The sequence below is a fragment of the Schistocerca cancellata genome, chromosome 7, assembly GCF_023864275.1.
Source record: "Schistocerca cancellata isolate TAMUIC-IGC-003103 chromosome 7, iqSchCanc2.1, whole genome shotgun sequence".
Taxonomy (NCBI): domain Eukaryota; kingdom Metazoa; phylum Arthropoda; class Insecta; order Orthoptera; family Acrididae; genus Schistocerca; species Schistocerca cancellata.
In genome coordinates this window covers 67577349-67605148 of record NC_064632.1, presented here as the reverse complement: position 1 = coordinate 67605148, position 27800 = coordinate 67577349, and the positions used below count along the sequence as shown (strand labels likewise).

General features: G+C 43.9%; 1 protein-coding gene across 2 annotated transcripts in view; it reads right to left on the bottom strand.

Annotated features, from left to right (window-relative positions):
- Positions 1-27800, bottom strand: part of LOC126092022 (fatty acid 2-hydroxylase) — a 622506-nt gene that overhangs the window by 333355 nt on the left and 261351 nt on the right. For both annotated transcript variants that reach the window (XM_049907412.1, XM_049907414.1), the window contains exon 2: positions 10905-10960. The gene's annotated coding sequence lies outside the window, so the exon portion shown is untranslated. The remainder of the gene's footprint in view (positions 1-10904; positions 10961-27800) is intronic.

The window sequence follows — 27800 nt, the reverse complement described above, 5'->3', positions numbered from 1 at the left end:
GGCGCCTCAGTTGGACCAGCGTTCGTGCTGGACGTGCAGACCGCGTGAGACGACGCTTCATCCAGTCCCAAACATGCTCAATAGGGGACAGATCCGGAGATCTTGCTGGCCAGGGTAGTTGACTTACACCTTCCAGAGCACGTTGGGTGGCACGGGATACATGCGGACGTGCATTGTCCTGTTGGAACAGCAAGTTCCCTTGCCGGTCTAGGAATGGTAGAACGATGGGTTCGATGACGGTTTGGATGTACCGTGCACTATTCAGTGTCCCCTCGACGATCACCAGTGGTGTACGGCGAGTGTAGGAGATCGCTCCCCACACCATGATGCCGGGTGTTGGCCCTGTGTGCCTCGGTCGTATGCAGTCCTGATTGTGGCGCTCACCTGCACGGCGCCAAAGACGCATACGACCATCATTGGCACCAAGGCAGAAGCGACTCTCATCGCTGAAGACGACACGTCTCCATTCGTCCCTTCATTCACGCCTGTCGCGACACCACTGGAGGCGGGCTGCACGATGTTGGGGCGTGAGCGGAAGACGGCCTAACGGTGTGCGGGACCGTAGCCCAGCTTCATGGAGACGGTTGCGAATGGTCCTCGCCGATACCCCAGGAGCAACAGTGTCCCTAATTTGCTGGGAAGTGGCGGTGCGGTCCCCTACGGCACTGCGTAGGATCCTACGGTCTTGGCGTGCATCCGTGCGTCGCTGCGGTCCGGTCCCAGGTCGACGGGCACGTGCACCTTCCGCCGACCACTGGCGACAACATCGATGTACTGTGGAGACCTCACGCCCCACGTGTTGAGCAATTCGGCGGTACGTCCACCCGGCCTCCCGCATGCCCACTATACGCCCTCGCTCAAAGTCCGTCAACTGCACATACGGTTCACGTCCACGCTGTCGCGGCATGCTACCAGTGTTAAAGACTGCGATGGAGCTCCGTATGCCACGGCAAACTGGCTGACACTGACGGCGGCGGTGCACAAATGCTGCGCAGCTAGCGCCATTCGACGGCCAACACCGCGGTTCCTGGTGTGTCCGCTGTGCCGTGCGTGTGATCATTGCTTGTAGAGCCCTCTCGCAGTGTCCGGAGCAAGTATGGTGGGTCTGACACACCGGTGTCAATGTGTTCTTTTTTCCATTTCCAGGAGTGTATGTTCTAAAATCCTGCCGCATATCGACGTTAACGATATGGACCTGTAATTTAGTGGATTACTCCTACTACCTTTCTTGACTATTGGTGTGACCTGTGCAACTTTCCAGTCTTTGAGTACGGATCTTTCGTAGAATGAGAAAATCTCGTTCTGGAAACATCCCCCAAGCTGTGGCTAAGCCATGTCTCCGCAGTATCCTTTCTTTCAGGAGTGCTAGTTCTGCAAGGTTCGCAGGAGAGCTTCTGTAAAGTTTGGAAGGTAGGAGACGACATACTAGCAGAAGTAAAGCTGTGAGGACCGGGCGTGAGTCGTGCTTCGGTAGCTCAGATGGTAGAGCACTTGCCCGCGAAAGGCAAAGGTCCCGAGTTCGAGTCTCGGTCGGGCACACAGTTTTAATCTGCCAGGAAGTTTCAGTGTGACAACCGTTCAAAAGCCTGAATAAGCACCTTTTGCAGCGCGGACGTACAGGAAGAGCGTGCGCGAGGTTCTGGAAAGTACCGATAGGGATGTGGTGCCGTAATAATTGCACTGCCGTGGCCAGCTGCTACAGCATTCTCGGCTAAGGATCCATGCGAATAACCCGATCGAGGTGGCCCCACAGATTCTCGATGGCTGTTGATCTGGGGAATGCGGTGACCAGGGGAATATGATAAACTGAACCGGGTGCTCTTCGAACACTCACGTTCACTGTGAACTGCTGGAAGGTGCCACCGTGCCGAGGAAAAGAAGTGCATGTAGGGATGGACAATGTCGTCAAGCACCCATTGTGCATTTCAGAATGACGATATCATGCAACGAACGCCAATTAAATGTTCCTCATACCATAACGATACCTCCAGTTTGCAGAAAGAACACGATTCACCTGAAAGGACCAGCTATAGCCACTCAGTGGACGTCCAGTTTTGGTACTGGCGAGCAAATTCCACTGTTCGTGCTCGATGGACAGCAGTCAGCATGGGTGCGTGAACCAAGCACCTGCGTTGGGGGCGTATACGCTACTTGCCATTAAAATTGCTACATCAAGAACAAATGCAGCTGATAAACGGGTATTCATTGGACAAATATATTATACTAGAACTGACATGTGATTACATTTTCACGCAATTTGGGTGCATAGATCCTGAGAAATCGGTACCCAGGGCAACCACCTCTAGCCGTAATAACGGCCTTGATACGCCTGGGCATTGAGTCATACAGAGCTTGGATGGCGTGTACAGGTACAGCTGCCCATGCAACTTCAACGCGATACCACAGTTCATCAAGAGTAGTGACTCGCGTATTGTGACGAGCTAGTTGCTCGGCCACCATTGACCAGACGTTTTCAGTTGGTGAGAGACCTGGAGAATGAGCTGGCCAGGGCAGCAGTCGAACATTTTCTTCATCCAGAAAGGCCCGTACAGGACCTGCAACATGCGGTCGTGTATTATCCTGCTGATGTAGGGTTTCGCAGGGATCGAATGAAGGGTAGAGCCACGGGTCATAACACATCTGAAATCTAACGTCCACTGCTCAAAGTACCGTCAATGCGAACAAGAGGTGACCGAGACGTGTAACCAATGGCACCCCATACCAACACGCCGGGTGATACTCCAGTATGGTGATGACGAATACACGCTTCCAATGTGCATTAACCGCGATGTCGCCAGACACGGATGCGATCATCATGATGCTGTAAACAGAACCTGGATTCGTCCGAAAAAATGATGTTTTGCCATTCGTGCACCCAGGTTCGTAGTTGAGTACACCATCGCAGGGGCTCCTGTCTGTGATGCAGCGTCAAGGGTAACCGCAGCATCGATCTCCGAGCTGATAGTCCATGCTGCTGCAAACATCGTCGAACTGTTCGTGCAGATGGTTGTTGTCTTGTAAACGTCCCCATCTGTTGACTCAGGGATCGAGACGTGGCTGCACGATCCGGTACAGCCATGCGGATAAGATGCCTGTCATCTCGACTGCTAGTGATACGAGGCCGTTGGGATCCAGCACGAGCTTCCGTATTACCCTCCTGAACCTACTGATTCCATATACTGCTAATAGTCATTGGATCTCGACCAACGCGAGCAGCAATGTCGCGATACGATAAACCGCAATCGCGATAGGCTACAATCCGACCTTTATCAAAGCGGGAAACGTGACGGTACACATTTCTCCTCCTTACACGAGGCATTACAACAACGTTTCACCAGGTAACGCTGGTCGACTGCTGTTTGTGTATGAGAAATCGGTTGGAAACTTTCCTCATGTCAGCACGTTGTAAGTGTCGTCACCGGCTCCAACCTTGTGTGAATGCTCTGAAAAGCTAATCATTTGCATATCACAGCGTCTTCTTGTCGGTTAAATTTCGCGTCTGTAGCAGTCATCTTCGTGGTGTAGCAATTTTAATGGCCAGTAGTGTACGAGGGTCGGAACTTCAATAGTGACAACTATTTATTTACAGCTCGTACAGAATAGATACGTGTTTCAATGTTTTACTGACCTTCAAAGTAGTGACCAGCATTGTGTTTAATCTGTTACCAGCGATGTGGAAGTCGTAGGATACTGTTAGCAGTGCCAGATGTTGAAACGTCCCCTTAGAACATTCATACACGACTGTGCTTAAACTGACACACAATATTTTTAGTGTAACGCAATCTGACTTTCAAAAATCCCTACAAAAGAATGGCCCTGACTAACATTAATCTATACCTTTCACAAATCACTTACCTCACCAAAAATCTCCGTTACTCGAACTACTGCAATACAGCGAGCGCCACTACTGCCAGCTAAATAAAAGATTCAAACTACGGAAGGCACTAACTACTAGTAGGCGTAGTTAGCAAATGAAAGATTTTAATAGAGAACAAACATTGTATTTACCTTAATAGTCATAATATATATATATCAGTTCATGATATCCAGTATTGAAAATTTCAAAACTCCGCCATCTCTCTGCTCACATCCACCACTGCTGGCGGCTCACCTCCAACTGCGCAACGCTACGCGCTGTTCACATCCAGCTGCCACTGCCCAACACTACAATGGCAGACAACAATGCAAACTAGCCACAGACTGCACACAGCACAGCCAGTGATTTTCATATAGAGCGCTACGTAACGTTGCCGATAAGAAAACATAAACAGCCTACTTACATAAAGAAAACATAAACATGTAAGCATTCATTTCACTGCACACATTTCTGTTGGTCATAGTATATGGACAGTATGTGAGAAGTAGGGACTGTTAGTGTTTGCAAGTGTGTTAATAATTCATCAAGGGACTGGATAACAGCATTGCTGGTTCGAAGGACATTTAAAAAAAAAAAAAATTGTGAGTGCGCAAGTGGTGGTTATGGCGTCGCTATATTGTCCGCAAGACTCTTCGATGGTGATTGTGCACCTGCACAGTCGCAGCAGATGGCTGCTGGGCATCTCTACAACGACCACAGTGGGTCTACATCTTTGATGACTCACCAATACCATTATTTCTACAAGGACTACAGTGGGTCTGCAACTCTGGTGGGCCACCAATACCATACTCTCTACCAGGACTACAGTGGGTCTACTCTGTGATGACCTACCTACCAATATTCTTCAAAACGTCGAATGACTCTGCTGTGGGTTTGCTCTGTTGTGGCCCATTACCTGTCAGCATGACAAGAGTCAGCACTGTCTTTCCGTTGGAAGGACAACACTACTTCTTCAAGACTGCATGGAAATCCACAACTTCTGTGTGCAATTTCTTTTACTAATGAGACTTTGTGAAAAAAACTGTAATTACTATTATGATGAATGATCAGGACTATCTTTATGGACTGTGAGAAAATTTTAGCTTTTGACCAACATTGTATCAGTAAGTGTGTGCATTTGATATCTTTCTTACTGTAATTATGAACAATTTTATCAAATCATTATTGGCCACTGCCCAAAACAATTTGTAAAATTTTTTGTGGGTCGCATGGGGGCTATGTAAGTAGGCTGTTTATGTTTTCTTATTGGCAACGTTACGTAGCGCTCTATATGAAAATCACTGGCTGTGCTGTGTGCAGTCTGTGGCTAGTTTGCATTGTTGTCTGCCATTGTAGTGTTGGGCAGCGGCAGCTGGATGTGAACAGCGCGTAGCGTTGCGCAGTTGGAGGTGAGCCGCCAGCAGTGGTGGATGTGAGGAGAGAGATGGCGGAGTTTTGAAATTTTCAATACTGGATATCATGAACTGATATATATATATTATGACTATTAAGGTAAATACAATGTTTGTTCTCTATTAAAATATTTCATTTGCTAACTATGCCTACTAGTAGTTAGTGCCTTCCGTAGTTTGAATCTTTTATTTAGCTGGCAGTAGTGGCGCTCGCTGTATTGCAGTAGTTCGAGTAACGGAGATTTTTGGTGAGGTAAGTGATTTGTGAAAGGTATAGATTAATGTTAGTCAGGGCCATTCTTTTGTAGGGATTTTTGAAAGTCAGATTGCGTTGCGCTAAAAATATTGTGTGTCAGTTTAAGCACAGTCGTGTATAATTGTTCTAAGGGGACGTTTCAATGTGTTGACAGTTCGAGCGGCGCGGTCTATTGCCCGACGAATTTGTAGCAGTTCTGGAGCGAATGCCGTGAAGTGATTCCTTCAGAAATCGAATTGAACTCACGAGGGCTTAAGTGAGGGAAGTGCAGTAGGTGGTATAGCACTTAGCAGCCCCATCTGTCAAACAAGTAACAGCTTGCACTGTACGTGCTTGAGCATTGTCCTGCAAAATGGTGGTCAGGTCCTGCAGAAAGGGTCATCACTTCTGTCTGTAAGCTGGTCACAGGCTGTGAACCAAAAACGAACAGCATACAGACAGAAGTATGACACTTCCTGCAGGACCTGATCATCATTTTGCAGGTCGATGCTCAAGCACGTACAGCTGTTACTAATTTGTTTGACTGTTGGGGATGCAAAGTGCTGTACTACCTACTGCACGTCCCTGACTTAAGCCCTCGTAAGTTCAACTCGATTTCTAAACTGAAGGAAACACCTCACGGCATTCGCTTGAGAACTGATACAAATTCGTCGGGCGATAGACCGCGGCGCTCGAACTGTCAACACAACTTGCACTGCTAAGAGTATCCTACGACTCCCACATCGCTAGCAACTGGTTATACACAATGCTGGTAACTACTTTGAAGGTCAGTAAAACTTTGAAACACGTATCTGTTTTGTACGAGCTGTAAATAAATAGTTGTCATTATTGAAGTTCCGACCCTCGTACGCAGCAACGTTCGCCGAACGTTCGTTGAGCAGACACTGTTGGTAGCCTCTTTGTTCATCCGGGTGGTCAGTTTCTCGACAACTGCTCGTCTGTTAGCCCGTAAACATCTTTGCAGCCGTCATTCTCACCCTGTCATCTACAGCCAGTGGTGAACCACAGTTGCCTCGCCTACGGTTTCACACGGCACCATTTTGCCACGTACCGTATAGTTTAACCACGGCGACACGCAGATATCTTGTAATGCTAGCGGTTTCGGAAATGCTTCCACCCTTGGCCCGAAAACCAATGATGCTGCTGTTTTGGTCGCTCCGTTTCCGCATTGCAACAGTCAAAATCAAATGGCTCTGAGCACTATGGGACTTAACATCTATGGTCATCAGTCCCCTAGAACTTAGAACTACGTAAACCTAACTAACCTAAGGACAGCACACAACACCCAGCCATCACGAGGCAGAGAAAATCCCTGACCCCGCCGGGAATCGAACCCGGGAACCCGGGCGTGGGAAGCGAGAACGCTACCGTGCAACAGTCACTGGGCTGTTTTTCGCATCCCCCAGCACGCTTTATATACCCTCCACTGGCAGTGCTGCAACCAGCCGTCTGTGAGTTGTTATTGTACGTTGAAGTCGAACATAGGCGGTGGCCTCTTTAATGTGATTAGGCCGCGTACTTAAATCGATGGTGTAGCTTTGTGGGCTGTAGAGGTGGCGCCGTATTTCATTCCCGTTCCCTTTTACAGCGCACCCAATTTTAAGGCGCACCTCCTACCTTGGGGTTAACGTCGTGGAAAGAAACTGAATGAAACGTCGACTTCACGCACTCTGTTTTGTTTTGTTCTTTTCAAGAGGACTGTCAACCTATCAATAACCTCCACCGTGCACATAAATTCAGATTCAGTCGTTATAGCCGAAAATGCATTTCTGTTCACGATTTTATCATTATTGTTACTTCTCCGCATTCTCATCTACCGATTTTTAATTTTTCAGGTTTTATGATGAAGCGGTTCGGCCGATCCTGTACCTAGGTCACGGCCCAGTGTTATTTTTCGTAACTAACTTGAGACAATCGTATGGAAGAACTTTATATTGTTGCAGCAACAAACTCCTTATGTCGCTTCAGTGTGCAACGTATACCTACTAACACAGCAATATTTGCTAACTGAGCAAGCCAACGGCCTACGTTGGGTGCGTCGGTTCTCGCCCGGTAACCTAAAGCCGTCGGCACACGGACCGTGCTGTCGAACGTAACGTTGAGCGTGCCAAGTTCAACGTGCTGCTGAACGCTCAAGAACGATGCGACTTGTACATCCGGTACGTGGGACCCAACGTGGTATACGCGATCGCAACGCAGTCCAGCGGCAGTTGAGGGATGTTTCTAGTTCTCAAATCACACTGTTTACTCAACGGGCACGCGTGAAATTCTCACGTTAGCTCTATTAAAACGCACATTGCCTCCATCGTCCACGAAAAGGAAAGTACCATGTCCGATCAATAAGGACACAGGCTTGTAAAAGTTCCATTACAAACAGTGCGGTACAAATTTGGAATACTCCTCTGCATAAGATAAACATTATTTCATCATTCCTACATTTTAGTAAAACCCCAAGGTCAATCTTACTTGATCACTGTTCCTACCCAGTAGCAGAATCTTTGCAACATGTGAATTACGAGGCGTAAAAGAAAAAGGAACAAAATATCTTTATACAAGTGGCGCAAGCTGTCCTGTAGATTAAGCCAATCGAACAAAGTAACCCCTCAAAGAAAGGTGAACTTATATTTACGTAACATCATATATTATAGTATATGCTTATATTAAACTAATAATAAAGTATCAGAACCTAATAAAAACGCGAATGTTAGGAAAAGAATTTGGAAGTTGCACGAGGCGAACCACCGCCCCTACAACCAACTCGACAGCGGACGGTATCACTAGCCATTACGCTGCACCAACAACATACCCCTTGCCATTAATCATAGTACCTTACCCCTTGCTGAAAACCTTAATCGTAGCTATGTTACTAAATGAAATTTAATTATAACAAATTATACCAAGAACAATGCGTTTTGGGTGGATCTTCAGTGTGTCATTGCCATTAAATAGCCTACTCTCATAATACGCAAGTTACAATAATTCTTTTGCCACGAATGTGATGTTTCTCATTATTTTATTGGAACGAATCACACAGTTAACAACGAGTTTTCCAGTGATTCTCAATTTTCTGGTGCTCATAAACGGCATATTTACATTTCGGCTTGAAATGAATGCCAATATGGCGCCTCACAACTCTGTACTGAAGGGAGACGGTGTGCGTGTGACGTAGGTGGCGTTGTGCCATCTCACTGGTCAACGCTCAGAAGCACGCCCAGAATATATGACCTGCTAGATATTACCCTGCGCGTTGGGAAAGACTGCCGAACGTGCTATTCCACGCTATGACGTCAGAAACTCGGCACGCTCAACGTTCGGATGCACGGTCCGTGTGCCGACGGGTTAAGGCAACCACCGCTGGGCCCGGCTAGTACCTGAATGGGTGACCACCTGGCTACTTCGGGTGTATCTCGCTCCGGGACATGCAAGTCGACGTGCACCAGACCGTTAAGACACACGACATCTCCGTTATTACAGTTATTATTACTATAACGTGAACTCTTGGTTACCAATTTAGCAGACCACGACTTATTTAATATAACAGGTGAAATTAGTCATAATACACATCATCATCATCATCATCATCATCATCATTTAAGACTGATTATGCCTTTCAGCGTTCAGTCTGGAGCATAGCCCCCCTTATACAATTCCTCCATTATCCCCTATTCAGTGCTAACATTGGTGCCTCTTCTGATGTTAAACCTATTACTTCAAAATCATTCTTAACCGAATCCAGGTACCTTCTCCTCGGTCTGCCCCGACTCCCCCTACCCTCTACTGCTGAATCCATGAGTCTCTTGGGTAACCTTGCTTCTCCCATGCGTGTAACATGACCCCACCATCTAAGCCTGTTCGCCCTGACTGCTACATCTATAGAGTTCATTCCCAGTTTTTCTTCGATTTCCTCATTGTGGACACCCTCCTGCCATTGTTCCCATCTACTAGTACCTGCAATCATCCTAGCTACTTTCATATCCGTAACCTCAACCTTGTTGATAAGGTAACCTGAATCCACCCAGCTTTCGCTCCCATACAACAAAGTTGGTCGAAAGATTGAACGGTGCACAGATAGCTTAGTCTTGGTACTGACTTCCTTCTACAACACCTCGCTTCCAGTCCTTTCACTATGTTGCCATCCTGTGAGAATATGCATCCTAAGTACTTGAAACCGTCCACCTGTTCTAACTTTGTTCCTCCTATTTGGCATTCAATCCGTTTATATTTCTTTCCCACTGACATTACTTTCGTTTTGGAGATGCTAATCTTCATACCATAGTCCTTACATTTCTGATCTAGCTCTGAAATATTACTTTGCAAACTTTCAATCGAATCTGCCATCACAACTAAGTCATCCGCATATGCAAGACTGCTTATTTTGTGTTCACATATCTTAATCTCACCCAGCCAGTCTATTGTTTTCAACATATGATCCATAAATAATATGAACAACAGTGGAGACAGGTTGCAGCCTTGTCTTACCCCTGAAACTACTCTGAACCATGAACTCAACTTACCGTCAACTCTAACTGCTGCCTGACTATCCATGTAAAGAACTTTAATTGCTTGCAAAGGTTTGCCTCCTATTCCATAATCTTGTAGAACAGACAATAACTTCCTCCTAGGAACCCGGTCATATGCCTTTTCTAGATCTATAAAGCATAGATACAATTCCCTGTTCCACTCATAACACTTCTCCATTATTTGCCGCAAGCTAAAGATCTGGTCCTGACAACCTCTAAGAGGCCTAAACCCACACTGATTTTCATTCAATTGGTCCTCAACTAATACTTGCACTTTCCTTTCAACAATACCTGAGAAGATTTTACCCACAACGCTGATTAAAGAGATACCTCTGTAGTTGTTACAATCTTTTCTGTTTCCATGTTTAAAGATTGGTGTGATAACTGCTTTTGTCCAATCTGGTGGAACCTGTCACGACTCCCAGGCCATTTCAATTATCCTGTGTAGACATTTAAGACCTGACATTCCACTGTATTTGATGAGTTCCGACTTAATTTCATCCACCCCAGCCGCTTTATTGCACTGCAATCTATTGACCATTTTCTCCACTTCCTCAAATGTGATCCTATTTCCATCATCATTCCTATCCCATTCTACCTCGAAATCTGAAACATTACTGATCGCATTTTCACCTACATTGAGCAACTCTTCAAAATATCAGTCATAATACACATCAAACGAAAATTTCTTTACTTGTAGCTGTTTCGAACAACTCATCAAAAGATAGTGTTGATACAATCTTGTTTAAAGAAGTGACCCAAGACAGTAAAAAAACAGATTAGAGTGATGAAAAATTTTATTGCAGCCGTCAAAATCATCATTTGAGATATTACTCTAAACGCTAAGACATTCTACTTACCACAAGTCAGCAACACGCGAAATTTCTAGCACCTTAGGCCAGCAAACATTTTCACCCTGGAAAACAGGAAGATAAGAGTATTAGGAAAATTTTCGATGACAGATGAATATAGCGAGTCGTCTGGTTGCAGAGGTCGAAAATACAGTTTCAGTTGCAAGGTTCTTTTGATTTTTGAGTCGTTAAAACAGGACCGGTTTCGGTCTCTTACATGCCCACCATTAGATCTTATAACTCTGTCTGCTCTGCGCTCGGTGGTGGTACGTCGCGTCCTGTACTCCTCCGCCGCGGCGCTTGGGGTCACAGTACAAAGTTATAAGACCTGATGATGGTCATTTTTAACTATTGAAAAATAAAAAGAACCTTATAACTGAAGCGGTATTTTCAACGTCTGCTATAATGCTCAGTTGCGGAGGTTCCTCCGCCAGGATTGTTTGTAATTATCTTCTTCTTCTACATCTACATCTACATGTTTACTCTGCAATTCACACTTAAGTACCTGGCAGAGGGTTCATCGAATGATTTTCATACTACTTCTCTACCATTCCACTCTCGAATGGTGTGTGGGAAAAAGGAACACCTAAATCTTTCCGTTCGAGCTCTGATTTCTCTTATTTTATTATGATGATCATTTCTCCCTACGTAGGTGGGTCTCAACAAAATATTTACGCATTCGGAAGAGAAAGTTGGTGATTGAAATTTCGTAAATAGATCTCTCCGCAAAGAAACCCGCCTTTGTTTCAGTGACTGCCACCCCAACTCGCTTATCATATCAGTGGCAATCTCACCCCTATTGTGCAATAACACGAAACGAGCTGCCCTTCTTTGCACTTTTTCGATGTCCTCCGTCAATCCTACCTGGTAAGGATCCCACGCCGCGCAGCAATATTCCAGCAGAGGACGGACAAGTGTAATGTAGGCTGTCTCTTTTAATTGGTTTGTCGCATGTACTAAGTGTTCTGCCAACAAAGCGCAGTCTCTGTTTTGCCTTCCCCACAATATTATCTATGTGGTCTTTCCAATTTAAGTTGTTCGTAATTGTAATTCCTAGGTATTGAGTCGAATTGACAGCCCTTAGATTTGTGCGATTTATCGTATACCCAAAATTTATCGGATTTCTTTTAGTACCCATGTGGATGGCCTCGCACTTTTCTTTGTTTAGTGCCAATTGCCACTTTTCGCACCATACAGAAATTCTCTCTAGATCATTTTGTAATTGGAATTGATCGTCTGATTTTACTAGACGGTAAATTACAGCGTCACGTGCAAACAATCTAAGGGGGCTGCTCAGATTATCACCTAGATCAATTATGTAAATCAGGAACAGCAGAGAGCCTATGACACTACCTTGCGGAACGCCAGATACCACTTCTGTTCTACTCGATGATTTACGTCTATCACTACGAACTGTGACCCTTCTGAGAGGAAATCACGAATCCAGTCACACAACTGAGAGGATACTCCATATCCACGTAATTTGATTAATAGTCGCTTGTGAGGAACGGTATCAAAAGCCTTCTGGAAATCTAGGAATATGGAATCGATCAGAGATCCCTTGTCGACAGCACTCATTACTTCATGGGAATAAAGAGCTAGCTGTGTTGTACAAGAACGATATTTTCTGAATCCGTGTTGGTTATGTATCAATAAGTCATTTTCTTCAAGGCGATTCATGATGTTCGATTACAGTATATGCTCCAAAATCCTACTGCAAATTGAGATCAGTGATATGGGTCTGTAATTCAATGGGTTACTCCTGTTTCCTTTCTTTAATATTGGTGTGACCTGTGCTACTTGCCAGTCTTTAGGAACAGACCATTCGTCAAGTGAGCGGTTGTATATGATTGCTAAGAAAGGTGCTGTTGCGTCTGTATACTCTGAGAGGAACCTGATTGGTATACCATCTGGACTGGAAGACTTGCCTTTCTTAAGTGATCTGAGTTGTTTCGCAACACCTAAGATATCTACTTTTATGTTACTCATGCTAACAGCTGTTCTGGTTTAGAATTCTGGAATATTTACTTCGTTTTCTTGCTAGTGAATACATCTAAAAATTAAGAGTTAATAGTTTCCGTTGCAATTGAACTGTCTGGTAATAAGAGGACATTATGTTACTAATTAGAACCTGTACTTTTATGTCTGATAGCGATTTGGCAGTAGTTAAGTCAGGACGTATGTCGTATTTTTGTGGCTCACAACCAGGTCGGCACCCTGCGTCTGAATTGACATACAACCCGCAAGTGCTAGTTCGATCTGCAAAGGTGTAAAATAGCTTTAAGGATTGGATTAGCAAGTGGGAAAATTACTATACATAAATTCTGGTTTCGTCATTTCACAAATTTTTAGAAATAAAAATGCTCTAATGATTGTCAAACTCCACCGAAACAACTGTGGTACAGAAAAATACTTTTTCTCATTCAAAATAAACCAGAAAGTCCTACATTGGTATTTTTCAAATGCCATTTAACATGGACTGTCGGGCTCGGTCTTCAGCAAAATACCTCTGTCTGTCCCCGTCCAAGTATTATCACAACTGTTGTCATATTTTCAGTGGGCATTTATTAACTTCCTCTGAAAATTCAAGGGTAGAGACTGTGTTGGATTTAAAGTTTTGGAATTGTTATTGTTGCTGTTTATATTTTGTTTGTTTCTTATCTTCAGATTACAGTGTGTTATTTCTGTGACTGTCCATCCATTTGTGCTAAAGATCTGTAATGAAGGCAGCACTGTATCTACAACATGAGACGGTACAACCTGGTAAAAGTGGACGTGGCTGTGCGCGCGCATTCTGCTTGTGGCGAGAGAAAGGCGCGGCCAAGCCGGCACGAGTGGAGGACCAGACAGGCAGAGCTCAGATGCGGCACGGGCCCTCTGGCTTCATCAATAGACGGCGGCAGTCTTGGAGCCTTAGTGACTGGCAGACAGTCTGCGTATCAGAATTACTAAGATTGCAGGACAGCGGCTAACGGGTAAACCCGTGTTCTGGCCGCATCTTCAGGAATACCTGGCAGTTGGCTGCGAACATTGAGGGGTAACTGCCATGATTACCTTGAGTATCCAGAATAAAGATCAAGTAATATTAAATCCAACAAAAACTGAATCCAACTAGTTATAGAGAAGCCATTAACATGGTTACAAAAACAAAAATAAGTCAGGTGCGTTACTGAAAATGGGCAATCGACCCGAAAATCAGGTTTTTAAGTTATTTCATGTGAAGTGTTTCACGAGCAAAACGAACCTTCAAAGTTAAGATTCCACACAGCCTTAAGCGATTTTCAGAAACGAAGTATCGGACCATCATAGTAGATTTTTATGAAAAACAGCACCTATTTTAGATTAAAGGCTGGAATGTGTATTCTGTTCATAAAAACGCGAATTTGCACATGAGTACTAAAGGAAATATTTAAAGCAGCGGCAATAATACGCACATAGATAGGAATGCATGAATACAACTACACTACTGGCCATTGAAATTGCTACACCAAGACGAAATGCAGATGATAAACTGGTATTCATTGGACAAATATATTACGCTAGAACTGACATGTGATTACATTTTCACGCAATTTGGGTGTATAGATTCTGAGAAATCAGTACCCAGAACAACCACCTCTGGCCGTAATAACGGCCTTGATACGCCTGGGCATTGAGTCAAACACAGCTTGGATGGCGTGTACAGCACGATACCACAGTTCATCAAGAGTAGTGACTGGCGTATTGTGCCGAGCCAGTTGCTCGGCCACCATTGACCAGACGTTTTCAATTGGTGAGAGATCTGGAGAATATGATGGCCAGGGCAGCTGTCGAACGTTTTCTGTATTCAGAAAGGCCCGTACAGGACCTGCAACATCCGGTCGTGCATTATCCTGCTGAAATGTAGGGTTTCGCAGGGATCGAATGAAGGGTAGACCCACGGGTCGTAACACATCTGAAATGTAACGTCCACTGTTCAAAGTACCGTCAATGCGAACAAGAGGTGACCGAGACGTGTAACCAATGGCACCCCATACCATCACGCCAAGTGATACGCCAGTATGGCGAGACTAATACACGCTTCCAATGTGCGTTCACCGCGATGACACCAAACACGGATGCAACCATCATGATGCTGTAAACAGAACCTGGATTCATCCGAAAAAATGATGTTTTGCCGTTCGTGCACCCAGGTTCGTCGTTGAGTACACCATCGCAGGCGCTCCTGTCTATGATGCAGCGTCAAGGGTAACCGCAGCCATGGTCTCCGAGCTGATAGTCCAGGCTGCTGCAAACGTCGTTGAAATGTTCGTGCAGATGGTTGTTGTCTTGCAAACGTCTCCATCTATTGACTCAGGGATCGAGACGTGGCTGCACGATCCGTTACAGCCATGCGGATAAGATGCCTGTCATCTCGACTGCTAGTGATACGAGGCCGTTCCAGCACGGCGTTCCGTATTACCCTCCTGAACTCACCGATTCCATATTCTGCTAACAGTCATTGGATGACGACCAACGCGAGCAGCAATGTCGCAATACGATAAACCGCAATCGCGATAGGCTACAATCCGACCTTTATCAAAGTCGGAAACATTTCTCCTCCTTGCACGACACATCACAACAACGTTTCACCAGGCAACGCCAGTCAACTGCTGTTTGTGTATGAAAAATCGGTTGGAAAGTTTCCTCATGTCAGCACGTTGTAGGTGTCGCCACCGGCGCCAACCTTGTGTGAATGCTCTGAAAAGCTAATCATTTGCATATCAAAGCATCTTCTTCCTGTCGGTTAAATTTGGCGTCTGTAGCAGTCATCTTCGTGGTGTAGCAATTTTAATGGCCAGTAGTGTACATACGCTCATAAAACACCTCTATCCTAAAACTGTACCTAGAACTGTAAAATCGTATATTGAGGCAAGAAAAGTTAGTGTGTGTCTACTTTGTTATGACAGTGGGCCTGCTCTAAGTATTATGGTATGTTTTATTAAGCGTTTAGATATCACTTACTTGTTTTTTTTGTTTTTTGTTGATGTGTATGTATTATGCATTTGCTCTACACGAAAAGTACTTCAGTGCACTGCGTTGTTACAAGTACTTGGATATGGATGCAACAAAAAGAAACCGTAATCTACAGGTAACATACAATAGGAATATCTTTAATGTAACAAGTAGCATTAACCAAATTTATCTCGCAAATGTTCAAAATTCACAAAATATTGCTACTGTTGTATTTTCAGTGCAGATTAATAAATTCCCTCTGAGGATGTCATATCTTTTGTGAAAAGAAACATTCAACTGTATTTTGCTTGAAGACAGGCTTCCTTAATGATACTTGATGCGGGCATGGGAGCAGTTCTTGAAAATCCATGACGACAGAATGAACAAATACATTTAAGACAGGAAACTAGATGCCATCTATTTTCCTCGGCATGAATACTGCATAGGCAGTTACGCAGATTCTCACATCAAACATGGGTTAAATTGTTTCAAAAGTCTTCCATGAGGTATAAACAATAAAATGTTTTTCTGAGGAAATTTAGCTGAAAACTGATATACTCTCTTTAGGATGAGACCTGATCCATTGACAACATGTTATCATAGTCTACTGTAACATACTCGTATTATGCCAACATTAGACTATGCAGTGTATCTAAAATTGAATATTCTGTTCCTCCGTTAAAACAAGTGCACCGTTGTTGCTGTAATCGGTAACTTCCTTATTTTCCGAACAGTGAACACACGAGCGTATCTCTGTCACTTGCGCAATGAATTAATGCACTGAGTCCGAAGATAACACCTACTAAATTGACGTCAATTCCTTAACGGCAGCAGCAGTCACATGCATCGGTGTAAACATCATTGTTCCGCTGTTTATCAAAGCCTTTACATGTGAATAAGTTGCTTCATAAAGTCGTTAGCCTCTTTAAGGCAGATTTATTTTTCAAGAAGGGTCATACTCACCCTTCTGAAACAGTTTTCGGACTTACGTTAATCACAGAGTAAAGCAACCTTTACTGCTGCTTATGTCTCTCAGTTTTCTGGGGATGAGAAATTGCAGTTTCTAGTTGAATTGTCTGAATCTTTCAGTACGACTTTGGTGGACATGATTTTACCCATTAAAGGTTTTCCGGTTACAGTAATTAATTTTATTTTAATTTCCGAAATGTTCATATTGTACCCACCCTTAGTGAAACAGTGACGATCTTGTAATTGTTGTTTTAATTCTATTTTTCATCCTGAAGTCACACAACTGGTATTGTTACCAACTTCGTGCTATTTAGGATGTCAACCATAGCCTTCAGTTACAATAATCAGAGAGCGGAGGTGTTTACATTCTCTCACTTACGGGCCTCTTTAGTTGACGATTTACTGCGTGATGTATTCAAGTACGAATTATTGTGTTCAGAAGTTAATTTGATTTATAATTTAGTTTCCTAGTATTTTTCAGTCCCTCTTATCTTTCTGTTTTATCACTTTACAGTTATGTTTATTATATGTACCTTTAGATTACGGTTTCTTTTTTTCTTTTTTGTTGCATCCATACCGAAGGACTTGGTAATAAGTTGAAACAAGTGAATATACTACTTGCGTGACCTCGGGTTGAAATATGTAACTACAAAAACTCATGCTCCTGTGTGTTAATGTTTCGAATTTTTATTGTGACCTCAGTAAATAACCTTCGCTTTTAGTCATTAGTATCTGATCGTCTACAGATGATAATGTTTGAAACACTGCGCCTTTGTTTATTTTTACACCAAGGCGGTTTTTCCTTTCCTTTACGTTCGTCGACTATTTGGCCCAAAAAGATAATAAATAACAGTGGTTTTAGACCACATCCTTTTCCCTACGCCCTTCATTAATTTCTGTGATTTCTGTATATTCTGCATACTCTAATGTCATTCTGATGTATGCTGTTTGATGTAAACGTTTTAATCCGTTAATTACATTACTTGGGTCTTGATAATTTCCAGTATTCACCAAGGCGTATGTGTTTTAGCTCTATCATAGTCCTTTTCATGAGCTAAAAATACCACATGCAGGGGACGGTTTAATTTCCTTCTTTTCTTTATCAGTTTTTTAACAATAAATATATTACCTGTACATGAACGTGCCTTCCTAAATCCGAGTGTTCTTTTCCAAGATATCGTTCCACAGTTTTTTTACATGTTTTCATGTGTTCACATTCACATGATAACGAGAAAATATTGTGTGTCAGTGCTGTGCAACATGTTAGAAAACAAAAGCCTGTGTATTGAAGAACGTGTGGAAAGAATGTAGTAGCCAAAAACGTTAACAATATAAAAATAATTTTGGAACGTGATCGTGTGAAAGAATTTGTAAACAATACGTCAATTGTTACAGTGATCATAGAAGATGCTTTAAATAAAGTGACACGCGTTTGGTCCAAACAGGACTAGACACAGTTGCAAAAGAATCCAAAATCATTATGTGAACTGTTAAATTTTCGGTGCCATACATTACTGGAATTTGCATTAGCATTAACCGCGATTACATTGACTATTAATCTGTGTTTAGTATCCTCTAGTACTGGAACTATAATATAATTCGGCATGACTAGGCAGGCATGAGACTCATTACCGCCGTAATCAGAGACGTTAAAATGCCACGTGCGTGCTATGATTTGCGATAATAGGCGAGAACATAGATAACGCGGCTATAAACGACACCGCCGCCGGATTTTATCTGCAGAGAGACCCTCGCTCATCAAGTAATTTCCACACTCAACGATATCGAATGGTCCGTAGTTGCCCCGTAATCTCTGACCTGTGTAGATTGACGCCTACTCACAGCCGGGCAGAAAAATTCCAAGGCCTCACACCAACGCAGCGCCTGTGCGTACGCACCAGCCACATGCAACACGTTAGGGTTGTTCTACGAGAAAACAGAAAGCTTCCTCTGCGAGCCACTAAAAGCATCCGCATCCGCTTTCTGTATTTGACGCTCTGGAGGAGACTTCCGTCTCGGCATAGCTCTTCCGCGATTTCTAAGTTCCCTCTTGTCTTGTTTTCATAACTGAAATGAAAGGAATCTAGAAAATGTTGTTCTTTTACCACCATAAGACGGCTTGAGGGAAACAGATGCAGGAAGATGCAGTTCTTTCGACCGCTGGTCACAGCCTGTACAAAATAATGTAGTGAATTAATTTCCATTTATTTGGCGGTAATAATCATAGAATTAAGATCTTTGTGAGAACCAGTCATGGCACAACTGTTCCATCTGTTGAGCTGGGATATATGAAAGAGGCAAAGCACCCTCAGACTTAAACAAGAATGTAATAATCCCAAGAATGTAATCAGGGGCTGGCAAGCCTGAGTCTTACGGAATCATCAGTGTAACTTGTCGCGGCTGTAAACTAATTTCCTGTAAAAGGAGTGAACGACTGGAGGAAGCAGACCAGGGGGAATATCAGTTTGGGTTCATGAGAAATGTTGGAACGTGCGAAGCAATGCAGACCCTACTATTTATTTTAGAACATAGGCTGAAGGGAGGTAAGACCACTTTTATGGTATCTGAAGATTTAGAAAAAATCCTTTGAACAATGTTGTCTGGAATACACTCATTGAAATTTTGGCGGCGAAAACACAGGGAGCGGGAACTTTTCTATTATTTGTTCAGAAACCAGTTCTGCAGAAGCGCCAAAGGACATTAACGAGACGCAGTTGAGCAGAAAGTGGGACAGAGTTGTAGCCAATCCCCATCGTTGCTTCGTCTGCACATAGCGAAAACAGTAAAGGAAACCGAAGAATAAATTCGAAAAGGATTTACAGTACAGGGCCATGTAAGAAAGAATTTTGAGATTTGCCTATGAGATATAATTTTATCAGAGGCATCAAAAGACTTAGAAGGGTGCTTGAACGAAATGGTTAACGTTTTTAAAAGAGGTTATAAGAATGACATCAACAAAGGTACAACAAATATAATGGAGTATGTGTGATTAAGGTAGATCATAAAAAGGGGAGTAGATTACGAAACGAAACGCTATTTGAGCAACAAAAAACTGATGACGGCAAAAGTAAAGAGTACTCGTATATAAAATGCAGACTGGCAGGAGCAAGAAAGGATTTTCTGAAAAACTGGAATATAGGCCTACGTCGATTATCATCGGATACAAATTTAAATACACTACTGGCCATTAAAAATTGCTACACCGCGAAGGTGACGTGCTACAGACACGAAACTTAACCGGCAGAAACAAGATGCTGTGATATGCAAATGATTAGCTTTTCAGAGCATTCACACAAGGTTGGCGCCGGTGGCGACACCTACAACGTCCTGACATGAGGAAACTTTCCAACCGATTTCTCATATACAAACAGCGGTTGACCGGCGTTGCCTGGTGAAACGTTGTTGTGATGCCTCGTGTAAGGGGGAGATATGTGTACCATCACGTTTCCGACTTTGATAAAGGTGGGATTGTAGCCTATCGCGATTGCGGTTTATCGTATCGCAACATTGCTGCTCGCGTTGGTCGAGATCCAATCACTGTTAGCAGAATATGGAATCGGTGTGTTCAGGAGGGTAATACGGAACGCAGTGCTGGATCCCAACGGCCTCGTATCACTAGCAGTCGAGATGACAGGCATCTTATCCGCAAGGCTGTAACGGATCGTGCAGCCACGTCTCGATTCCTGAGTCAACAGGTGGGCACGTTTGCAAGGCACCAACCATCTGCACGAACAGTTCGACGTTTGCAGCAGCATGGACTATCAGCTCGGAGACCATGGCTGAGGTTACCCTTGACGCTGCATCACAGACAGGAGCGCCTGCGATGGTGTACTCAACGACGAACCTGGGTGCACGAATGGCAAAACGTCATTTTTTCGGATGAATCCAGGTTCTGTTTACAGCATCAAGACGGTCGCATCCGTGTTTGGCGACATCGCGGTGAACGCACATGGAAGCGTGTATTCGTCATCGCCATACTGGCGTATCACCCGGCGTCATGGTGTGGGGTGCCATTGGTTACACGTCTCGGTCACCTGTTCTTCCCACTGACGGCACCTTGCACAGTGGACGTTACATTTCAGATGTGTTACGACCCGTGGCTCTACCCTTCATTCGATCCCTGCGGAACCCTACATTTCAGCAGGATAATGCACGACCGCATGTTACAGGTCCTGTAAGGCCTTTCTGAATACAGAAAATCTTCGACTGCTGCCGTGGCCAGAACATTCAGATCTCTCACCAATTGAAAACGCCTGATCAATGGTGGCCGCGCAACTGGCTCGTCACAACACGCCAGTCACTACTCTTGATGAACTGTGGTATCGTGCTGAAGCTGCATGGGCAGCTGTACCTGTACACGCCATCCAAGCTGTGTTTGACTCAATGCCCAGGCGTATCAAGGCCGTTATTACGGCCAGAGGTGGTTGTTCTGGGTACTGATTTCTCAGAATCTATACACCCAAATTGCGTGAAAATGTAATCACATGTCAGTTCTAGCATAATATATTTGTCCAATGAATACCAGTTTATCATCTGCATTTCTTCTTGGTGTAGCAATTGTAATGGCCAGTAGTGTATTAGGAAGTCTTTTGTGACACTATTTGTCTGAAGTTTATTTTTTATGGAAGTCGAACGTGACGACAAAGACCAAGAAAAGGACAGAAGCTTTTTAAATGATGTGCTACAGAAGATTTCTGAAGGTTATGTGTATAGATCTGGTAACTAACGAAGCACCCAATCGAGTCAAGAAGAAAAGAGTTTTATGAGGCAACTTGACAAAAGAAGGAATAGGTTAATAGGACACATCCTGATACGTCGAGAATCGAGGAATAGTTGGTAGCGGGATGGTAGCGAGGACAGGGGGGGGGGGGGGAAGAGGGGAAAGGGGTAAACATTCTAGAGGGTGGTCAAGACTCGAATGCCGAAAGCACGTTGTGAAGATACTAGTATTATCTGATATAATATACATTGTCTGTTCAGAAGCATCCAGACATCCTTACGTAATGTGGAACTAACCATTAGATGTCATGAAATGCGCACCCATTGGTATAAAAGAGGATGGGGAGTATCGTGTTGTCAGTAGAGAAGCAGTAAAAAATGGTTCAAATGGCTCTGAGCACTATATGACTTAACTTCTGAGGTGATCAGTCCCCTGGAACTTAGAACTACTTAAACCTAACTAACCTAAGGACATCACACACATCCATATCCGAGGCAGGATTCGGACCTGCTACCGTAGCGGTCGCTCGGCTCCAAACTGTAGCGCCTAGAACCGCACGGCCACTCCGGCCGGGGAGAAGCAGTAACAGCAAATGGATTGGTCATTATGGATCACTGACTTCCAATGTGGACTAGCCAGTGGATTTCATCCGAGTAACAAATATATTAGCAACATTTCAACCCTTCTACCGCTGCCTAAGTCGACTGTCGGTGGTGTGACTGTGAAGTGGAACCGCGAAGAATCACGACAGATAAAGCACGACAGGCAGACCTCATGCATTTACGATCAGGTACCGTCGAGCAATGCGAAGGCTGGTTGCAAAAATCGCACGAAGTCGGGGAAGGAACGGCTCGTGGGTTCCAAAGTGAGTGTGACTGAGGAGCTAAAAAGAATATGGTCAGGCTCACCTCGTAAGTTATAAATTTCTCTAGTCAGTGATAAGCGACGCTTAAGGTAGTGCAGCTAGAGACGCCACAGGTTATATGATGACTGGACCTGAGTGATTTGAAGTTATCAGTCACGTACAGCTTGTGACAATCTGTTTGGCAAATGGCTGTAGAACGTTACCTGCCTTCATGCATCATTCTAACAGTGAAGTGAAGTGTGTGTGTGTGTGTGTGTGTGTGTGTATGTGTGTGTGTGTGTGAGTGTGTGTGTGTGTTGTTTGAGGTTTTCAGGCGCTAAACAGCGTAGTCATCAGCGCCCAAACGCATAGAAACAGGAACAAATGCGGTGAAGGGACGAAGACGGACAGCGAACAAGGAGAACGGCTAAAAGACACAGACCTGACGCAGTTCCAAATCCTCACATACAGAGGCAAAACAAGAGGAGAAGAAACGCACTGAAAAAGGAAAGGAAACACAAGGAAAAGAGAACAGAAATAGAAGTGAAACAAGTAGGTAATCGTGACTGGCGGACCTCTTACCTAAAACATGGGTGAGCCAGTCATCCAGCAGCACATTAAAATCCTCTCCCTAAAATCCGAGACAACAAATTGGACAGGACACGAAACGGTAAGATCTTAACCACAGTCGTTGCGTCGTCTTCCAAAATAGAGGGCAAATCCGGTGGCAAGGAAACCACCGCCCCCTGGTCAGAGAATAAAAGACAGTCAAGTAAAATGTGGCGGACAGTAATCTGGACGCCACAAGCACTGCAGATTGTGGGGAGGGGGGGGGGGGGGCTCCTCTCGCCGGAGTAAAAAACCATGCGTTAAGGGACTGTGCCCGATGCGGAGGCGAGTGAGGTGAACCTCATCCCGCCTGCAGGACTGGTAGGACGTACGCCATGGCTGCGTGGTGGCCTTGACCAGACGCAGCTTATTTTCACCGACTGCCAGCCACTCCTCTTCCCATTGACGCATAACACGAAAACGCAAAAGGGAGGTAACAGCATGGAGGGGGACGGCACATTCAACAACGTGAGGGAGGGAACATGCATCTTTGGCAGCCACATCCGCCAGTTCGTTTCCCCTAATACCCACGTGCCCCGGCACCCAGCAGAAAGACACCTCCTTCCCCTGCCGTTGCTGGTGGAGTAGGGCACCATGGATGTTCTGGACGATCGTATCCACTGGGTACAAGTGTTGCATGGTCTGAAGGGCACTCAGGGAGTCAGAACAGATGAGAAACTTAAGACTGGGAACACATCTCATCCGCTCCAATGCCCGCAAGATCGCAAACAATTCGGCATCAAAGATGGTAAACGCCGCAGAAAGCCGTAACTTGACGACTCGATCAGGGAAAACAACATCACAACCAACAGAGTCCCCCTGTTTAGAGCCATCCGTAAATACTGGTACATGGTCGGGATGCTGGTTTAAAATATCGTAAAATAAGGAGGTAAAAACAAACGCAGGAGTGCAGCTCCTCCGGTACTCTGACAAGTCTGAAAGGACGCTGGACCTCTGGAGCAACCAGGGAGGCAGGCGGGTAAAACCCTGGAGTTGGGGTGCCACACGCTCCACACTAAGGGACTCAAGCAAATGCTTGGCACGAATCCCAAATGGTCTCGTTGCCCTTGGGCGACTGGAAAAGAGACGTTCCATAGGCGGTCGGGCAACGGTAGGGTACGCAGGGCAGGTAGAACAGGCAAGGAATTGACACACCCGTCGCACCATGAGGAGTTTCCGCGGGTGGCGAGCGGCGGTTCCCCTGCCTCAGCACACAGGCTGGGGATGGGACTGGTACGGAAGGCACCAGTGGTCAGCCTGATACCATTATGGTGTACCGCGTCAAGAATCTTCAGATACGGAGGCCTCGCTGACCCATACACGGTGCGTCCATAGTCAAGACGCGATCGGACGAAAGCCCTATAAAACTGCAGCAGACGCGCCCGATCTGCTCCCCAGGACCGATGACTCAGACACTTCAAAATATTCAGTGCCTTCAGGCACCTTGAGGTCTTTAAGGTGCGGCAACCACGACAACTTGGAATCAAAAGTGAGGCCCAGGAACCCCACAGTGTCGCTAAAAGGAAGAATGGTTTCCCTCAGACGCAATTCAGGGGAGGTAAAAAGACGTCGAGAACGATTAAAATGAACACACACACATTTGTTGATGGTGTCAGGACAGCAACCAGCCACAAATTTACTTTGAGTTCCTTTATTCAAAGTAAAAGACATTACAGTTTTGTAAAAGAATATATGATCCTTTCCAAACATAGGACATCATTGTCAAATTTACGATATATCATAGCATCTGTGACACCCATATGTTTGTAAACTCTTTGTATGTGCCAAAACATGTGGTGTGTGGGTGGAATGATCTCAGTGACAGTGTACAGTGAGAACTATTACGTGTGCAACAACGAGGATGCAGTGGAAATGCATTTACATCGATTGGATGAACGTTATGGAAACAATCACTCGAAACCGACGTTTCACGTAAGTCACATGCAACGAAAATCTGCAACGCAACCATCTGTGTGTGGCGTGTTTGTAATTATGTTTTATTTATATTTTAGGACAATTAATGTATAAAAAACACACCAAATGTCAGAAAGAAAGCGTGTAAACCGTCTGATGATGAATCGCAACGATTCGAAACCGGTAACGGTTTCCTTTGAATAAAGGAACTCAAAGTAAATTTGTGGCTGGTTGCTGTCCTGACACCATCAACATTTGTCTTCAAAAACAGCCACGGTCTCCAACATGTCATCATATGACAAAATTGCACACACACATTTGTCTGCAGAAAAGGTAAAACCCGTCTTCGCAGTCCGTGCCTCTAATCGCTTTATCGTCAGCTGCAACTGCCGACTAGCAGTGACAAGACCGGAGGAAGAACAGAAAACAGCAAAATCGTCCACAAACAACAGTGAAGTACAGAGGATGTGGTGTTAAGTATGTGGTTAGGGTATGGTTCCCTTAAGGTGGTTAAGAAGACACTAAATGTGGAAACATTTTACAGTATTCTCTACTGCGTACAGTGGAAGAAAATTTCGAAGACGATGTTTGCTTGTGTCATCATGATAATGCTTTCTATCATAAGCAGCATCTCTGAGATAAAGGTTTGCGGTTGTGAGCAACAACATTTCTAAAATGGACTGGTCTGCCCATAATATCGACCTGAATCCAGTGGAGAAGTTAAAACGTCGACCTTGCCCCAGATCTCAGCGTCCAATATGTCACTACCTTCTCTGTTGGTATGCTCACATGGAATTGATGGCATTTCCAGCAAAATACTAAAAGCTTGTTCTCAACAGATAAGTAAGATTCTCAGCCACCTGTGTAATAGCTCTCTGGAACAGGGCATTTTCCCTGATAGGCTGAAATATACTATTGTTATACCTTTGCATAAAAAAGGGGATAGATCTGATGTCAACAATTACCGTCCAATCTCCCTTCTAACAGCTTTGTCCAAAATTTTTGAGAAAGTAATGTATTCAAGAGTAGCTTCACATATCTGCAAAAATGAAGTACTAACAAAATGTCAGTTTAGTTTCCAGAAAGGTTTTTCAACAGAAAATGCCATATATGCTTTCACCAATCAAATTTTGAATGATCTGAATAACCGAACACCACCCATTGGGATTTCTGACCTCTCAAAGGCTTCTGAGTGTGTAAATCATGAAACTCTGCTAGACAAGCTGAAGTATTGTGGCATGAGTGGGACGGTGCACAAATGGTTTAATTCGTACCTAACTGGAAGAGTGCAGAAAGTTGAAATAAGCAGTTCTCATAATATGCAAAGATCAGCACATTCCTCAAACTGGGGATCTATCAAGAATGGGGTTCCACAAGGGTCGATCTTGGGTCCTTTGTTGTTCTTAGTATATATTAATGACTTGCCATTCTATATTCATGAAGAGGCAGCTGACAAACAAGAATTAACTGATGAAATTGGCGATAATGTCTTTCAGAAAATTACTAAGTGGTTCCTTGTAAACGGACTCTTACTGAATTTCGATAAGACACAGTACATACAGTTCCATACAGTAAATGGTATGATGCCATTAATAAATATAGACTTTAATCAGAAGCATATAGCTAAGGTAGAATATTCAAAATTTCAGGTGTGTCCATTGATGAGAGATTAAACTGCAAGAAACACATTGATGATCTGCTGAAATGTTTGAATTCAGCTACTTATGCAATAAGGGTCATTGCAAATTTTGGCGATAAACATCTTAGTAAATTAGCTTACTACGCCTATTTTCACTCATTGCTTGCATATGGCATCATATTTTGGGGTAATTCATCACTGAGGAATAAAGTATTTATTGCACAAAAGCGTGTAATCAGAATAATAGCTGGAGTCCACCCAAGATCATCCTGCAGACATTTATTTAAGGATCTAGGGATATTCACAGTAGCTTCTCAGTATATATACTCTCTTATGAAATTTGTTATTAACAACCAAACCCAGTTCAAAAATAATAGCAGTATGCATAACTACAATACTAGGAGAAAGGATGATCTTCACTATTCAACATTAAATCTAACTTTGGCACAGAAAGGGGTGAATTACACTGCCACTAAAGTCTTTGGTCACTTACCAAATAGTATCAAAAGTCTGACAGGTAACCAACAAGTATTTAAGAAGAAATTAAAAGAATTTCTGAATGACAACTCCTTCTACCCCATAGAGGAATTCTTAGATATAAATTAAGAAAAAAAAGAAAAAAAACAAAGAAAAAAAGTTGTTATATTAACTTAATTATGTTGTTAAATTAACTTAATTATATCATGTATTGGAAAATTTGACTCGTTCCACATCATTACGAAATATCGTATTCATGATCCATGGAACTAGTATTAATCTAATCTAATCTAATCCACTATGTCATATATAGGGTGTTTCGAAATCTTTGCATCAAACGTTTAGGGGTGATGGATCTCATCATGGGGAACAACTTTAGTTAGAGACAGAATGTTCACTGATCTTCCCGGCGACGTTAGGCGTCATTTTATTGAATTCGTCGGCCCTGCTACGATGAGATTTCATTCAACTAGCAGGTTCTTCTAACAACGAATGCTGCATCTGTACACTGCCTACCCCAGTACATTGATAGAGTGATTTTCAACAAGAAAGCCTTAAGAATGAATGTCGTTAAACGAAGAAAAGTATATTAAAAGCGAATCAGCAACTTATCCTACCCCCTTTCAGAGGGAACAGATGACAAGAATATAGGCAACACACATTGCATATGCACACTGCAGAGCGACTACGCACTGCCACCTCTTAGTGGCGTAACCAGTATTAAAAGGTACCCAGCGTCGTCGGGAAATGTGAGCAAAC